Source organism: Cydia pomonella, chromosome 24, assembly GCF_033807575.1.
Source record: "Cydia pomonella isolate Wapato2018A chromosome 24, ilCydPomo1, whole genome shotgun sequence".
In the NCBI taxonomy this organism is placed as follows: Eukaryota; Metazoa; Arthropoda; class Insecta; order Lepidoptera; family Tortricidae; genus Cydia; species Cydia pomonella.
In genome coordinates this window covers 681,911-699,363 of record NC_084726.1, presented here as the reverse complement: position 1 = coordinate 699,363, position 17,453 = coordinate 681,911, and the positions used below count along the sequence as shown (strand labels likewise).

At 36.5% G+C, this 17,453-nt stretch overlaps 1 protein-coding gene and 1 non-coding gene across 3 annotated transcripts in view; both read left to right on the top strand.

The window, feature by feature from the left end:
• Window positions 1–17,453, top strand: part of LOC133530850 (rho guanine nucleotide exchange factor 11) — a 314,198-nt gene that overhangs the window by 179,090 nt on the left and 117,655 nt on the right. The gene's annotated exons all lie outside the window — the stretch shown is intronic.
• On the top strand, window positions 4,556–4,628 carry Trnad-auc (transfer RNA aspartic acid (anticodon AUC)). The gene has a single exon. It is a non-coding gene; the product is annotated as a tRNA-Asp (tRNA).

The window sequence follows — 17,453 nt, the reverse complement described above, 5'->3', positions numbered from 1 at the left end:
ATAATTATAAGTTATTACAATCGTAAAACAATCATGGCACATTAACAAATTAAATTGGAACAGTTGAGCACCTAGGATCCATCGCCTCACAGAATCTCAAGCATTCACTATACGTGATAGATCATCTATAATTGATAGAATTAGCTCGATTCGGGCAACCAATGTCACTTTGACGTTAGAAATATCGTAGATATATAATCTTATTGGGATCACAGCGGAATCGAAATAGACGTCAATTTTGACATGTCGTTTAGCTATCGATCTTTTAAAGATCTTTCTAAGATCTTAAACGTGTCGTAATCATTCTTCGAATCGGGCCGTAACAAAATATTTGTCAGCATTTGTTATGGATATGGTACTAATAACAGGTGATGAATTAGATCTGGATTATAGTTATGGATCTGATGCTGACGTTTCTGCTTGAAGAAATGACACTTTTGACATTGACAGATCATATCCATCACTGATCCAGATCGAATTCATAACCTGTTATTCAAATCAGAATACGCCTGTAAGTCAAAAGTGACCTTTTTTTCAACCAGATACGTCACTGCGACGACGGTAGCACGGTCGCATTTTTATCGCCTGTTACCATGCCTGTCGCGTTCTAAGTGCGAAAGTGACAGGCATGGTGACAGGCGACGAAATGCAACCATGCTGCTACTGCTGCTCGTAGACATTCTACGACGACGCTACGGAAGGCGGTACTTGCTACGCCGCTACGATAGTAGCACCTTTCGCGTCGTGTATAATAAATAAATATTATAGGACATTATTACACATATTGAAGTCCCACAGTAAGCTCAATAAGGCTTGTGTTGAGGGTACTTAGACAACGATATATATATATAATATATAAATATTTATAAATACTTAAATACATAGAAAACACCCATGACTCAGGAACAAATATCCATGCTCATCACACGAATAAATGCCCTTACCAGGATTTGAACCCGGGACCATCGGCTTCGTAGGCAGGGTCACTACCCACTAGGCCAAACCGGTCGTCAAATATATATAACTATGAATACGTTTTACAAAGTGTGTTATATACCTAAGTATAACACTTATCAGTCTTATCACGATTTATTTTTTAGTCGCAATTATCTAAAAATAATACTCACCCATTCCCTATCACAGTTGGCGTTCACCAAGGCTCAGCCCTGAGTCCTTTTCTGTTCAGCGTAGTGCTAGACATTGTTTCGGCAAAAGTCCATGAACCATCTTCGTGGCTGATGATGTACGCTGATGACATTGCACTGACAGATGAGGACAAACAGAAACTGGAGCATAAAGTGAACAAATGGGAGGGTGCGCTAGAGAATGGCGATCTGAAACTAAATGTTGCGAAGACCGAGTACATGGCATGTGGCGGCACGGACCCCGACCCCATAAAGGTAGGAGACGAATTTGTCGTGAAAACGAATAAATTCAAATACCTTGGTTCCGTGCTGCACGAATCTGGTGAAATCGATCACGACGTCCAAGTCCGAATAAGTGCTGCTTGGGCAAAATGGCGAGAAGTAACCGGTGTCATCTGCGACCCTAGGATACCGGTGAAGCTAAAGGGCCTTGTGTACAAGAGCATCATCCGACCAGTCCTACTATATGGTAGCGAGACCTGGCCTGTCCTCGGAAGACATGCCCAGCAGCTTCACGTCACCGAAATGAAGATGTTGCGATGGATGTGTGGCGTTACGCGATTAGATCGCATACGTAACGAACACATTCGTGGCAACCTTGGAATTCGTGACGTAGCGGATAAGCTGCAGGAAAGTCGCCTCCGATGGTATGGCCATATAAGCCGCAGACCAGTAGACTACGTCGGAAATAGATGCCTCAACCTCACTGTCCAAGGCCCTAGATCACGCGGCCGCGGTAGGCCTAAGAAGCGCTGGCTGGAGGTCGTGAGAGCGGACATGGTGGAGAGCAATGCAAGAGGATGCCGAAGATCGGGCAAAGTGGAGAAGATTAAGTAGGAGAGCGGACCCTGGCGCTAGGCCGGGAAAACGCTAGGTTGAAGAAGAAGAAGACTTGTCTAAAAATAATAATATAAATATTTTATTGTTACACGTCTGATTGTTTTTATTTTATTGTTACACGTCCGTCTGTCTGTCAAGACCCTTTATCTCGGGAACGCGTGGAGGTATATCGAGTTGAAATTAAAAACATTATATTCAGGTTTACAGTCATTTGAAGCTGTGAAAAAAAAATCTAACTTCTAAGTTAACGTAAAAAAAAAGATACGATAAAAACGTATATATCAACATTCTCTAGGGAATCATTATTTATAGGGTAATTTCGGTTAATCTAGAACTATGAAACTGGGAACGTAATATCGTTTTATACTCGTACTATAAGTACAGGGAAAAATCTGTAAACTACGAGTATAAACATGTATTGAAAAAATAAAAAAAAAGTCATTTGTACAGAACCCTCGGCGGGCGAGTCCGACTCGCACTTGTCCGGTATTTTTTTACTTAAAATCGTTTGTGAACGTGCTATATTTACCTATAGACATTAATTTATTACTGAGCTTTTAACGTGGAGCGTGTGAAATGGAACGATAGAATTTACGTAATGGAATTATATACACACTTAGGTTTCATTAAATGCGATACATTTAAATAATGATACCATTAAATGTAGCAATATTTTCTTCTTCATTGGTCTCAACATTATTTTATTAATGACATTTACAAAAGGAATAGAAAACAATGTTTTATATTCAAACAGGTATACGACATTAGTATTTAGAAATGTGAAAACGTAAATAGTCATTTATTTTATATGATTAAGTATTATTTTACGCATAAATATATGATGAGCGTTTTGTCGGATGAGAAAGCGTTTGTGTCAGACGTCACTTAAATTGGTTTGCAGGAAAGCAAGAAAAATTCTTTCGATAAGTTTTAGATTTAGGAAATATTCAACTTATTTATCATGTAGCTATACATATTTACTATTTATAGCACTATACAAATATTTTAAATATAGTGGTAATCATGCAAAAAAAAAGCATTTTTATTATTGCCTTAACCGTTTTTGATAAGTATATGTTAAACGTACAAATTTATGACTTGACACAAAGTTTTGGATATGTCACACTTTTTGTAATAATTTTCTGTTAACGGAGTGTAATATAGAATTCGGATATGGCACAACATTTTTGAAAAATAAAGTTTTTTAAAAGCGATTAGTGTCAATAATAGCTTAGTTATTGTTGTTTTTAGAATCATTACAAAACGATTTTGTTCAAAAATGTATATGGAACAAACGTATTCTCAGCCGACGGTTTGTGGTTCTACAAATAATATGTTAGATATTTTTGCACCCTTCATTGAGAAAGATATTATTACTCGTAACTTCACTTGACAGTTTTACACCGCACTATTTTCTACAATTAATATCAGTAATTTACGTACTACTTTTTTTATTAAAAATGTTAGTTTAAAAAGCTTGTTTAAAGCCCTCAAAAAGGTTGGATTCGCCTCGTCAGATGAAAACGCAAATTGAGCCATTCAATGCAGACGCGAATTGCGAATGATGGTCTAAATTATTGCTAACGAATGATCATTTCTTAGTCTTTGTTGCGAAAACTGTGTAGACTTTTAAATTAACACCCATTTTTTAAACTTTAGCTAAACTAAGACACAACATCAACTGTGCGTTTCTCGAGAAGCTTTCTGCCTCGCCCGCTAAACTGTTGACCGATATAAACATGTAAGAATGTTCTTATCTTAACAGGCACCGGAGCCTCAAGTTATATTAAGAATTCACCAGTAATTAATTTTAATTTAATTTATTTATTTAAGAAACAAACAGTCTTTTATAGTTACATATAACACAGGAACTTTTCTTAAAACTAGACTTACAGTGTCCTTAATGAAAATATTTTATAAATATTAATCATTAAAATAAATATTAATCAGAAACGTTTGCCAGAAAATATGTTGTATCGCTCTCAGTCGTCTCTGCTTCATATTAATTAAATTACCTATTTTAAAAATCACGAATTGTAAAATCTTCTCCAAGATTTTTAAGATCATAGTTTTTCCAGACTTTCATAAGCTAATTGTATCCTGAAGTGATGTTTATTTAATATTCACATCGCACCCAAATGTCGTCGACCTTGGTACATCTAACCCTACCGCCCGCTTTGATCTCCCGGTGGCTGCTCGGCCGTGGACGGGTTAAGCGCAATGAACCTTTAAACGTTATTAATTTTTTATCACGGTTAATAAGGCGTCAGGGGAGGGTTGTCTAGGTTTTTAAAATGTGGAATTTCGTTATTAAAGGCAAGTTAAATCAAGCAGGAATAGTATAGATATAAGTCAAAGTTTGATATGAGATAAGTAAACTTTTAAGCTTAGAATAAATTTAAAAGAGGAAAAATTATTTTCTTGGGTGAGACTTGAACTCACGGTCTCTGGATCGATACTCCAGCGCTTTGTCATCTGAGCCACCAAGACCTCATCCACAGGCAGATTTTTTTTCCACCATATATATAGGTCTAGGGGAACCTAGAAAAAAATTGCTGCCTATGGATGAGGTCTTGGTAGCTCAGATGGTAGAGCGCTGGAGTATCGATCCAGAGGCCGTGAGTTCAAGTCTCACTCAAGACAGTAATTTGTCCACTTTTAAATTTATTGTAAGCTTAATAGCATCGTTCGCAAACGTTTCTGTTTGTTAAAAACTAATAAAGTAAACTTTTTTCGCGACCGACTGTAGTGAAACACTTAATAATTAATAGAATGAGTTTCTGTTGATTCTAAAGTAATCGAAATCTGTTTTTTTTAGTGTAGGTCCATAAATTCGATTTCGCGAGCTTTTGAAACAATTTTAATTATCTTTATTCATCCTCGTGAGACACAGAAGCAGTTGTTTTGTTTTTGAATTTTGAACTCTGTGTTATTCAATAAAAGCTCAAAATAGATTGTGGAATATGTACAAAAGTTTGTACCGGGGGGTTTATAAGGCCTACGGTCACTAATAGTATAGTCCTACGATCAATCGGCACAGAGTTGCATTTCTTACTCGTACGTTTTGACCAAAAAGAAACACACAAGAAATTCAAACATATTTCCAACTATATTGATTTAAAATTCAACTGCCGATTATTCTTGTATGATGGGCGTTAGGAAAACCCCCATTTTGTTATTGGTTTCTGTGGGCCTCGTCTATTAATAACTGCATAACATCAGATAATAAAAGTCGTGTTGTATCGGAAGCGATCGTTTATTTTCATACAGGCTTTTACTGCCGACCTTACCCTGTTTGTGTTATCGATGTGTTATGGCACAAACACCAACGCACTTAACTGGGTAGGTGATAACTCCATAGGTGGACCTTGTGCCTTTTGTAATAAGGTCCACCAATGGACAGTTAATAGTGTGGGTCATCACCCACTAGGTGTTGTAGGTAATGCACCTGTACCATCGTACAGGTACATTACCTACAACATATATCTTGTACTAACAGAAACACTTTTCAAATGAAGTACTCATATAATGTCGATTGAATACTTTAAGAAGTTCGTTTGATAATTAATTTAGAGTCACACAAACGTCTCCGCTATACAATCGAAGTAAAAAAAAAATTCGGACTATCAGTGTCCACAGATGTTAATGTATCTTACAAGCCTAAACGTTAGCGTACAAAAAGAAAATAATAAGCAGAAATGTAAAAAGAAATGAAATAAAAATAAAACAATGACATAAAACTACTTACTTACAGATACTTTTGGACTACTTGTCTCTCCAAGAGCGTTTCAAGTATCTCTCTTCTATCAGATGTTCTCAGTCTCATATTCTTGCTCCTCCCTCATCTTCTTCAAAATTTTATAACCTTCCGAGCTCCTCTTCGTCTTTTACCCTCCGGGCTGTTCGGTTATGGAATGCTTTGCCATTACAATAAGATTAGCTAAATCACTCCCCATTTTCAAAAATCTGCTGAAACTATACTTTGTAAATCTACCTTAAGTTGCCATTTTATATAATGTATATGTGTAAGTATAAATATATATTTATATTGTATATTTATTAGTGTATTAGCTATTGTTTTAATACTTATATAAGGTCACATCAACCCAATATTTTATTACCGGGCAGTCAAGACGCTCAGCCATACACCTCAGCATGCTCAGCTTTCATCATCAAGCTGCAAGGTAGCACCGTAAATTAGGCTAAAACTAGGCAGAAGCTATTTTACTAAGTGTCTGTAATGTTACCTAGTTTATCTTAATTTTACTTTTAAGTAGGTATTATATGTTAAGTTTTGTGTTTTATACATAAATACAAATTTCGAGTCTTGGTCCATTTTGACTTGTTATTTTGCTGCCAGTCTGATGAATAATACTTTAAAGTTAGTTATAAGTATAACTAACCCGTCTACTAGTGACGAAATTTTCATTATTACTAGTGTTAATATCTCTTAGCCCGACTTTACTTCTCTGTCGGTCATACGAACCAACTTGAAGAGCTGAGCTCGTCAAGCAATTGGTAAACAATAGATAAACATTATTTTTTCTCTTTGTGCAGTCTCAAGTGGGATCAGGCCATGGAATATGAAATGAACTAAAGAGTTGGGGTCCAAAAGTATATCTCACGTCACGCCCAAAAATTGTAAACCAAAATGTTTCTAAAACCATATACCAAGCCGCATTAAAAAGTATATTTGATATCTGTAAAATGTTTTAACTCCAAAAATTCCATTAATCCCAAAACTCTGCGCTTCGTCTGCCGAAGAAATCTGCGAAATGTAATAAGCGTAATGGGAGTCCATTTGTCTCGGAGTTTTGGGGCCTGATTGCTAGATTACGGACCGGTTCATCCCGTGATTGATATTCGAGCTTCCAAACCCTAGTGCAATTTGATTTGACCTTTAGGTCCTTGACAGCCTGTCATAATCGATTTTGAAACTTATAAGTACTACTTCACCTGTGACGATAGGTAGGTATTTTAGAGATTAATAAAATTTTAGGAAAATGCGACCTATGAACCAATTAAACCCTAACTTAAAGCATTAACAACTATGCTTTAAGTTAGGGTTAATATGAATTTTATGAAATGATTTTTTTTTGTTACCAATGTTACCGCTACTGAACGGGGACAAACTTGTTTAAAAAACTTTACCATCCTATTTATATGGTTCAAGTTTATCTAACAGTGCATCCTGTTATCTGACAGGCCACACACAGGCGACCGATCGTCCTACATTGCCCGAACTCATCTCAGAATAACCATTCATACAATTGAACATTTTGAACCTTAATATTAACATGATAGTTGCTTTTTAATAACATGGTTGCTTTGGCTCGCGCTTATGACGCCTCTCCACGTAGGTTTTTGTTTAACAGATTTGCGTCTGAGCCGTGAAAATCATTTCAGAAAATTCATAATATAATAAATATACTGCTGAATTGCTGGCGCATTTTTAAAACGAATCTTACTACGATATACTTCATATGCTACAATAACAACTAAACCCAATTTTATTCTATCTTCTTCCTTTCAAAACGCCCTGACAATATCGATGATGATAGACAGATCGTATACATTTTCAAGAATTTCATTTTTAAAAGCTACTCATCAACTCATTTCAGTCATTGTTACCTTAGTTTTCTACTGTCTGCACAGACTAAGTTACCGTATTTTCGTCAAAGATTATGATTATCAATCCAAAAATGACCTCTCCCAACTGTATTTAAGAGCTTGAAATGCGTGGCAACATAAAATTACGAGAAATGTTGTGTTAAAATGTTAGTTACTCAATTTCACAGTAGATGTCACTGTACAATCGGCTGCATCGCGCTATCAAGAATTTCCCGGAAACCAATATAAGGTCCAATAGAATCTCTAATGTCAAGTGAAGTGCAAGTGTAAGTGCAGTGTCAATGAACAATGCGTGTGACGTGATGAGTTCGGCCGAGGACGGCGGCGTGCGTCGGCGGCGCAGCATCAAGAGACTCCTGCGCAGCCTCACGGCCGACAAGCTGCAGACAGGTGCCTTATTGTTACAGAGTTAAGGTTTAGTTTTAAATGCAATATACACGAGAAAATTAAGAAAAAGCTAAGTATACCTAACCTGAACAGGATTTTATTTGGCCATCATCATATTGCGGCTTTTCAGTGGTCCTAATTTATTTTACTGACAAGGAGACTCTTTGGCAACAGACGATGTAAGTTGTCAAATGTTACCCATATAAACAAGAACAAAAGATATGGCAAATATAAAGAATAGACCACAAAAATGCAAAAAAGATTATTAATGATGCAAGGAAAAATATTTAAAATACAATAAAAGATTTACATCAATATAATGACGAAGGATTGCGTAGCATTGCAATAAACAATGTTTTGAAACTAGTCGGTGATATGACCCGTACTGACATTGTATTTGTTTTACACGACTTACGCACATTATTGCCATTAAGTAAGCTGCTTGTACCGACACTGTCTCAGGGCCAAATAGAATCTTGTTAAGCTTTTCTTACAGCAAGAAACTTTCATAGTCATCTGGAATCTGAGCGTAGAACAAATTAATCTTTCCGTTACTTTAGACATGAGCAACACTTTTTAGGATTAAAACCTTGAGGCACAATATTTCATAGCCATAGTTCCTAACCTTATCGGTATTGTTTCCCTGTGCGTTTGTTGCACATATTCTCCCCATGGAATACTTAGATGTTTTACTTCTAGATTCAGAACCGATGTTTTAAAATATCTTAGTAAATGCTATTTAATTTTGTCTGTAAACAGTTTAGTGGCAGAAGTAGCCAAGATAAAGGAATTTTCTGTATTGGTTATTTGTTGTGATTCACGCATGGTTTGTTAAATGAAAAGTATATCAGTAAAATAAAATAAAAACTTAATTCCAAACTTTATGTTCTATTGTTGGTTTAAGAGGCTGTCAACACCCAATGTCCTTGAAATTGATGTTACTTAAACAGATTTTTAAGAAAGACTATTTGTTTTGGTCAAGTAAGAAAAATATATGTTCGTATTAATTATATTTCAAAGATCGTGGTCGTACTCGATACACGATTGAACGAAATTGGCTCGATAGAAAATAATTGCAAAGATTGGTCTTAAAATCACAATTAAACGGTTTTATGTCTTTATTGTTTTGACTTATGGGTCTGCAATTAAAATCACAATTTCAAAACATTTATATCTAAACCTTGGTCGAGTTAAATATTACACTAATAATCCACTTTTTTTTATTTAAATATTTTTCTTATTATTCCCTTGCCCAGGCCCAGTAACATGCGACAGTGGTATCTCATTTACTCCGATACAAATAGACAGTGTGCGCGCTTTAGGTATTGACAGCCTCTTAAGCTCCTAAAGCGACGTTGCAGTCTGAAATACGTTGATAAACTTAAACACGGAAAATCTCTTCAGAAACTCAAAGCATAGGATTCTGGGCCTACTTATACCCTGCTTTGTATAAATTGAGTTTTAAGTATAACAAGATTTGTCAATTGTACAAAGTCAATATATTATTTATTCAAGTAGATCTAGCAACAAGCACTTTAAAATTGTCGAGGTTTACAAATTTATATAAATGAGTAAAAGATAGATAGATAGAACCTGGGCGATTATAACTATTTATTGTAATATGGTGGTGTATAGGTGATAATCTTAACTACATTTTTTTACTAAATTAAACTTGTCTAAAACAATAAAAATTAAAAAAAAATATATATATAAACTTGAACATATATAAAAAAAAAAAAAAAAGTTAGTCACCGGGCGAGATTCGAATCCGTAACACTCGTTTCTAGCAGTCCGCGTCTTAACACTCTTAACCCGCTGGGCCAGACGGACAGTGGCCGGCAACACGAAATTAGCGACCATATTCTGCGTCGAAAGAAAAACGCATGAAAACTCGAAAACACGCGTTTTCCCAAACATAAGACTAATCTAGATCGATTGTATACCCCCAAAAACCCCCATATACCAAATTTCATTGAAATCGTTAGAGCCGTTTTCGAGATCACAGAAATATATTTATATATATATATATATATATATATATATATATATATACAAGAATTGCTCGTTTAAAGGTATATGATATAGAATACTCATTATTGAAGCTTAGGTAACAATAAAAAACTTTTGACTTTTTCAAAGTCATATGTGTACTTTGCACCTTAAACACTCTTTTGTAATAAGACGAAAAATGTAAACATATCTTTGACGTCGACTGTACAATAGTGACAAACATTTCGTTTTTCCAAAATGTTACGATATACCACTGCCGACCCAAACGATTGAATGAAATACCACTGACATATTAACCTCCGATTTGCAGATACGTGTTTTGGTCGAACTATACTAGCGAATACCTCACATAATACTTGTTTTATGATTAGATAAGCAGCAATATTCGGCGCCGAGTCAAGTGCATTGATTTGAATTATCCATTCATAGTTGTGGGAGTTAGTGGTAAACATGCCAAAACACGCTACGTACACGTGCTGCCTTTATTGCATTCAAACTAGGATTGTTTAAAAAATACCGAAAGGATTCAATGTCAAGTACAAGTTTTGGATAATTTCAAAGTCTAAAGTCAATAGATTCTTTATTCAAATAAGGCCCTAGCATAAAAAATAAAAAATAAGGCATTTTTAAATCGTCAAATATAACATCTTAATCTAAATATCAGAGCAATTTATTGATGCAGTTATTATTGTTCTTAAAAACATTCAATTATTGTAGATATGTCAAACTTAGGTAATAACAAGAATTTCATAAAAGGATCGTCAAACAGCAGATTCGCTTTTTCACCTATCTGTTGGTTTCTGTAGTTTCCTAAATATAACAACCATACCAGACTTCGAACTTAGGACTTACAGCTTCGTAGGCAGGGACACTATCGATTAGGCTGTAAATTAAATATTATTTTGGTAAAAGCATTTATTGTAAAAACTTACATAAAAACGCAAAGAGCTACGCAATAACTCTCTTCTTCCTCGCATTGTCCCGGCATTTTGCCACGGCTCATGGGAGCCTGGGGTCCGCTTGACAACTAATCCCAAGATTTGGCGTAGGCACTAGTTTTACGAAAGCGACTGCCATCTGACCTTCCAACCCAGAGGGGTAAACAAGGCCTTGTTGGGATTAGTCCGGTTTCCTCACGATGTTTTCCTTCACCGAAAAGCGACTGGTAAATATCAAATAACATTTCGTACATAAGTTCCGAAAAACTCATTGGTACGAGCCGGGGTTTGAACCCGTGACCTCCAGATTGCAAGTCGCACGCTCTTACCGCTAGGCCACCAGCGCTTTTTAATAATAAATAACCAAAAATAGTATCATAGAAATAGAAAGTCCTTTATTTCCTGATATGACGAGTGGGAGTAATCTAATCAAATGTATACAATGATCTCCACGAAATGCTTTATCCTAAATTAGATTTATCTTTTATCTTATCATTGATAACGTATTATATTTGAAAAGCTCAGGAGTATTTCTTTCCGCAATTCGGGTTGTGTTGTAGGATGAACTGCAATGGTTTTCTCAAGGGACTATTTATTGCTTTTTAAGATACGGGTTCAGTCAAGGAACCACAGTATTGTACTTTGAAATGAGTGCACAGGTTTCACAAGTAAACTATTAGTGCTATCGACATAGCAAAGTATTTGATTTGATTGCAAGTTATCCGAGAGAATTGTCGTGGACAGGGCGGAGTGGACCCTGCCATCAAAGATATCCAGCAAAGATTACATTCGGGTAAAGAAGCAGCTTTACTTTTAAATCTAGGAGTCTCGCTTTTTTAAAATCCAAAATCCTCCCAAAATCCAAGGTCCCAGGGTTATAATATTTCGAAATATCCTTTTCCCTGAATTTCACTATTACGAGATCTCGAGAGTCCCGGAATCCCGGAATTCTTAAAATTTCAGTGTCCCGTAATATCTCTGTCTCGAAATATTTAAATTAAATAAGCCTATAACGGATTGCATATAGTTGAGAAAATTTGACCGTGACCCAGATGGCGGTTTTAAATTGGCACCTGCCGCAAGTTCTTAAAACGCTGGTTCGATTCTAACGTTGGGCACTGGAGGCTCTGGTGTTGGGCAGACGTATATGACAACTATTTCAACTATTTCTGTATGTCTCGGAATCCTGGAGTCCTGGAATCCTGGTGTTATGTATTCCAGGAGTCTTATGTTTGACGTACGTAACCTATAGACGCGTGTTGTTTCGAACACTGGCGCTTGTCGAAGTCGAATGTTACGATCATATTTCCGTAGTTCATCAAAGGCTGGTACAAATATTACCATTCGTTGGCGCTGCGCCAGTTGTCGTTGTTTACAGATCAGGAATTTTCACGGATAACTAGCTTGTTAATAGCCTCGTTCCAGGGTTCCATACGATAAAATGAAAATAGAAAATTGATCGTAAATTTTAACTGAATCGGTGGACTTTAAACAATATCTCTATTAAAGTGGAACTGATATTCTAAAGCAGGGTCCATCATCCCTCTCTTTTAGCCCGCAGAAAGGAAGCGGGAGTGCAAAACTTATGGGTCCGCCTTTAAAGGCATATGTCCAATCGGCTATTGCGATCAACTGTTTTCTCCCGCAAGAAACGTACGTGTAGATGTAGATTCCGTATGTACGTATAAAATAAATGCATATTTTGGTAATCTAATTTCGAAAATGAGATAAACACAGCTCTTCGAAAGCTAAACAATGTGTTAGAATCGAATAACCTTCAAACTAATGTAGACAAAACCATATTTATGTTTTTTTTTAATCATATCAATCTAGAATTCACGAAGTTGTAGTTAAACATAATTTACAACAAGTCGAAGAAGAAACTAGCACTGTTTTTCTTAGTATGACACTCGACTCGACGGTCTGTATCAAAGACTCGACGGTCTGTATCAAACTGAACAAATTCAAGTTTGCTCTTTGGCGCATTAAGCGAACTGTTTAGTTCAAAAGTGCCTTATTAATTTATCACGGATACATTATGTCTATTCTCATGCTATTGACTCCTCATTAAATCATTTTTTATAAGTTGATGATAAATTATATTCAATCTTGTGAATCTAATTCATTTTAAATGACTGAGTTATGTAACGTAATCACTGACAACTGATTTCACACGTCTACCTAGACTGAATAGATCATGGGACACGCTTGTAATTGAAGATCTTATGTTACCATATGTTCATTGTGAATAAACGATTTCATTCATTCATTCATTCATCGTTATACTGCCGGCGAGTACTCTTTCTAAGCAAAACGTGCAAAAACTGGCCCAACTTGCTAAGCACTCACTGATCGCCTCTGTTCGAGCACCTGCTTAAATATTATTTTGCTTCTGTTATACGCTTTACCCGACAGAATTAGCTAAGACAAGCAAATAGTTCAAAATTATCTAAACATATTGCGTGTTTTTCATTTCCAAAATATAGGCTCAGCCTAGTTTGGAACTAACCAACAACACTAACGTACATGTTTATTTTCTAATTGTGTTACTAATTATCAATAAGATTGTTTACTCAAATATGCGTGGAAATATTGTCCTTGCGTTCGTAATAATAGGCTGTTGCGCGCGTGTTAGCGAGGCCCGCCGGTAATGAATTTTCATACTACATTGCCCACCTAGGCCGGTTCTGCCCTTTATATTACATTAGGCCGGGAAGACCCTATTAACTTGTTTTTATAATAATGTTCTGTTATTTAATAAACCTCGTCCTCTGACAAGCTCAGTTGCTGACTGTATCCATACTTACTAAGAAGTTTTATCAATTTCATACCGCAGAAAAGCAACCTAACTAAAACTATTATGGCTTGCCCGACCTTGCCCTTCCGTCCGCTGATTGGATAAGTAAACAAACGGAAAACGGACATATCGGAACAGAAACCAGAATTCGGAGCTTGGACGTGTGTTTGTTGTTCGATGACGCATGTTAAATTATATTCTACGATATAGAGAGAACCTAGTTATCGAGATAACTACCAAATTTGAATAAGTACTTACTTAAGTGGATGGCGCGATGACCTAAAATCAGTTTTCACCTCTGGGGCATGCCATTTTGCCCAGTCCCACGGGTATTCACGCCAGCTTTCACAGATGCGGAGTTCACGGAGATCTACCTCCACTCTATCCGCCCACCGATAGTTAGGATGACCTTCAGGACACCGTGCAGTCGATCGATCTAAATATGGTCACTTTACAGCACGATTTTCGAGGTGGCTAAGCCAGCGATGTGCTTTGGTATATGACTTCTGGCTGGCTCAAAGGTTAACTGGAAGAGATGCCATACAGGGAAGAGTTCGCCTTTGTTGTATTTAATTTACTCTGTAACCTTGTTTTTCGTGTTTTTATTTCAATGTACAATAAAGTATATACATACATACATACTTCTGCAATTTCGGCATTTTTCCAAATCCACTAACTGCCATCGTCTCTTTTAACGGGTCCCAGAATATTCCTTAACACCTTACTTTCTGTGACTACAAGGCTGTTCTCCTTGAGTGTTAGTGTCGAAGCCTCATACCTCAGGATAACCGAAGAGCCGAACGGTAAAGAGTGTGGAGGGGCCAGCTCATAAGTCGGGGTTCAATCCACCACCTAATATATTATCGAACTTATGTGTCGTAAAGTAAAAGTCGTCAAGAAACCTGCATACGTCTGCGAATGAAAAATGAAAAAGTGTGGGTGAAATCGCCAATCCGAGAAGCAATAGCCTTAAGCCTCATTTGTCAGGCCCAGGCGTGGGACGTACGAAATAGGCCAATAAGTTTCTTAGATCTGCGATCCGTCGAGTCCAGATTTTGACATGTTTTTTATTTAAACTCAACAGCAATGATTACGTGTCAGTTTGTGGAGAAATTTCTACGCAAATTTAAACGTGTTCCTTGCTCTAGTGCATTTATTAGCTACCCATCCCATGCAAACTTCATATTTATAACAGAATGCTATGATTGTAACTGTAAAAGTTATATTTCGATTGCGACTGCATAAGCATTAATGCTTCAGTTTGCAGCACCGAGAATCAGGCGATGTCAGTGTTCTTGATAATTTACATTTAATTACTGCCATAATTGATACAGTAAACTCCGTTACATCCCAATACAATATTCGTTATAGTTCACCAAAAAAATTAATGTTTTTTGAAAAACCTAGAGAACGGGCGGTGTTATCGTTAAAAGCGTTTTCTTCCAGACAGCAACTTAATCAACGGAAATTAACTGTTACCCGCCCATTTTCCGCAGTTGCAACGCCCGTAATTCGCTGCAAAATTGGCTATGTCAGTCACGTGAGAGCGCATGATAATGATTGCAATGCTGCACCAGCAAAGCTGCTGAAGTCACAATTCAAATGTAACCTTAACACATTCTATTAGGTTCACTGCACAACATCGATCCAACGACCTAATTTTACAATGGAATGTCAAGTTTAAGGTCACCCACATCTCGTTTAAATTCTTTTGAAAGGAACCTAATGGAACCTTTTCAAGACCTTCGTTTTTCTCATACATCGTGAGAAATGACGGGCCGTTGAAACCTAGATTTCCAATTAAGCTCCAGGTTCCAATTAAGGCCTGGAGGAGCTTTTGTTCTCTGAATGCCTATTTTTATTCTTTAGGTGTAGGTGTGGGATGTGGCCGGGGTTGGGAGGTAGCGAGAGCGAGCGCGGAAGCGAGTTTGGAACTAGAAAAAATACCTAATGGTCATTCTGTAATCTTTTAGAAGTGTCAGAGAATGATTCGCCCTTTTCATTAACTAGTTGTCGGACCAAAGATGTTTTTATTATGTAATGTTCTAGTTTTAATCGTCCTCATAAGTAAGATTATTTATTGTAAACCTTAAAGGTTTTTTTTTGGTAAAAAAACTATTTACTTACTTTAGGGCCGATTTTTCAGATTACCATTTACCACGAGTGTCCGATAACTATTCCATATAATTAAGTTATGAGAATGATATATGAGAATAGTGTTACTCGTATCAATGGAATAAATCCTATACGTTTGTTTAACTGGGGACTGAAAAATCGGCTCTTAATTAGATGATAATTCGAGTGAGGCTATAATTTCCTTAAACAAATAAGTACTTGTAAAAGTCACATATTTCAAATTGGTGGCACTTCCACGCGATTGTTTTATTCAATGTTAATATTTTCTCATGTTTTTGAGTCATATATACATCCGCTATTCCTATGGCAAAGCCTGGCCTTACACTGCCGTGCAACGGACCGACACAATGCATTCTGTATTATGTGTATTTACAATACGAGCCATGAGCTGTCCAGTAGTTTCCAACCCTCTGATGAAGGCACAAGTTATATCTTCCTGGTATTTTAAGTGATGTGATGTGACATAAAACCCTGGCCATTGGCTTGTAAAGTCTATCGTAGACGATTCGCAATGATCGTGTGAATACAATTGAAGACTTTCTAAACAAACTTCTTAATATATTATCATAAAGTACAGAAATTGAACAAACCCTTCAAGTGCCTGGTTTCGAACCGTCTTCAGCTTTCGCGGCTAATTCCATAACTTCTAGGCCACTCGGTACCCGTCACAATTTCCTTAGTACATCCTTGAAAACCGTTTGACCATATGTGCGTTATATGTATATGTCAATGTTGACACTATCTCTGACTCGTGGCTCGGGTACTGGTCTGCAGCAATATGCGTATACAATCATGGTAATCTACGTATCAGGTAGTTTGCGTTTCTGACACTATGCTTAGATTGATTGGTCTGGTATCCGGTCATTCTGGTCTTTTGCGTAGACGGTAACATGCATACATAAGCATGGTCATATACGTATCAGGTAGTTTGCGTTTCTGGTAGTATGCGTCGATTCCTGCATGGTAATGGAATAGCTTGATTTGCTCCGAAGTTGTGCTGGCATAATAGTCAAGACTTGGAGCGCGCTTGGGACTCGGATTGCTTGAACTAAAATTGTTATAGAAATTGGTAATATTTTGCAGTATAACGGAACTTGGTTGAGAAATAAAAATAATTTATCTATCTTACAATGTATTTTTTTAATTACTATTAGATTGATACTTATTAGATCGGCCTACTAGAGAGTAAATAGAAATTGTTATGCATTAGGAGCGAGATGATGTTTATCTATTTTGTGGGTGTAGTGTTGGAATTATCATATTTCTTTGGGAAGAAAATAGTTTATTCTTATGATGGCGATAATCTAGTTTCAGTTTTACTGCCTTACGAACTTTAAAGGCTAGAAGTTTACATATCTACATACTTACCTAAAAAAATCCCATCTTATCAATGTTTGTTAGGGAAACAAGTGACTTTAGCTTTTAATTTCCTTTTCTTAAACAAAATCTCAACTATGAGATATCCCCGTATGTTAATCTGTTAACAGTTTTCGCAGAATAAGAATTGTTGATAATCCAACGATTAATACCTGCCCATTGAAAATGCTCTTGAAGTAAAAGTTATGAACA